The 949-nt window shown below is 43.3% G+C and overlaps 1 long non-coding RNA gene across 1 annotated transcript in view; it reads left to right on the top strand.

The window, feature by feature from the left end:
* The first annotated feature begins 22 nt into the window (after positions 1–22).
* LOC106511276 (uncharacterized) overlaps positions 23–949 on the top strand; it is a 3003-nt gene continuing 2076 nt past the window's right edge. Inside the window, exon 1 of the long non-coding RNA XR_001309504.1 lies at positions 23–52. This is a non-coding gene — a long non-coding RNA (uncharacterized LOC106511276). The remainder of the gene's footprint in view (positions 53–949) is intronic.

Raw genomic sequence — 949 nt, 5'->3', positions numbered from 1 at the left:
ACAGGTATATAATTAGACAGTTGGACAGGTGTATAGTTAGACAGGTGGACAGGTATATAATTTTACAGGTGGACAGGTGTATAGTTGGACAGATGGACTGATGGACAGGTGTACAGAGTTACAGTTGGACAGGTGTATAGTTAGACAGGTGTACAGGTGTATATTTGGACAGGTAGACAGGTGTCCAGGTGTATAGTTAGACAGGTGTACAGGTGTATATTTGGACAGATGGACAGGTATATAATTAGACAGGTGGACAGGTGTATAGTTGGACAGGTGTACAGGTGTATAGTTGGACAGGTAGCCAAGTGTACAGGTGTATAGTTGGACAGACGGACAGGTATATAATTAGACAGTTGGACAGGTGTATAGTTAGACAGGTGGACAGGTGTATAGTTGGACAGGTGGACAGGTGTATAGTTGGACAGGTAGCCAAGTGTACAGGTGTATAGTTAGACATGTGGACAGGTGTATAGTTGGACAGGTAGCCAGGTGTATAGTTGGACAGGTGAATAGTTGGACAGGTGTACAGTTACAGGTGTACAAGCATATAGTTGGACAGGTGTAAACATTTACAGGTGGACAGGTATGTAGTTGCACAGGTGTACAGAGTTACAGGTGGACAGGTATATAGTTGGACAGTTTGACAGGTTTACAGGTGGACAGGTGTATAGTTGGATAGAGGGACAGGTATATAATTAGACAGTTGTACAGGTGTGCAGGTGTATAGTTAGACAGGTGGACAGGTGTATAGTTGGACAGATGGACAGGTGTATAGTTGGACAGGTATATAGTTGGACAGGTGTACAGGTGTGTACAGGTGTATAGTTGGACAGATGGACAGGTATATAATTAGACAGTTGTACAGGTGTATAGTTGGACAGGTGTATAGTTGGACAGTTAGACAGGTGTACAGGTGTATAGTTAGACAGGTGGACAGGTGTATAGT

This window comes from Austrofundulus limnaeus, unplaced genomic scaffold (genome assembly GCF_001266775.1).
Source record: "Austrofundulus limnaeus strain Quisiro unplaced genomic scaffold, Austrofundulus_limnaeus-1.0 Scaffold2643, whole genome shotgun sequence".
Classification (NCBI taxonomy): domain Eukaryota; kingdom Metazoa; phylum Chordata; class Actinopteri; order Cyprinodontiformes; family Rivulidae; genus Austrofundulus; species Austrofundulus limnaeus.
Note: the sequence above shows the minus strand (reverse complement) of the source record. Positions and strands in the feature narration are given on the sequence as shown.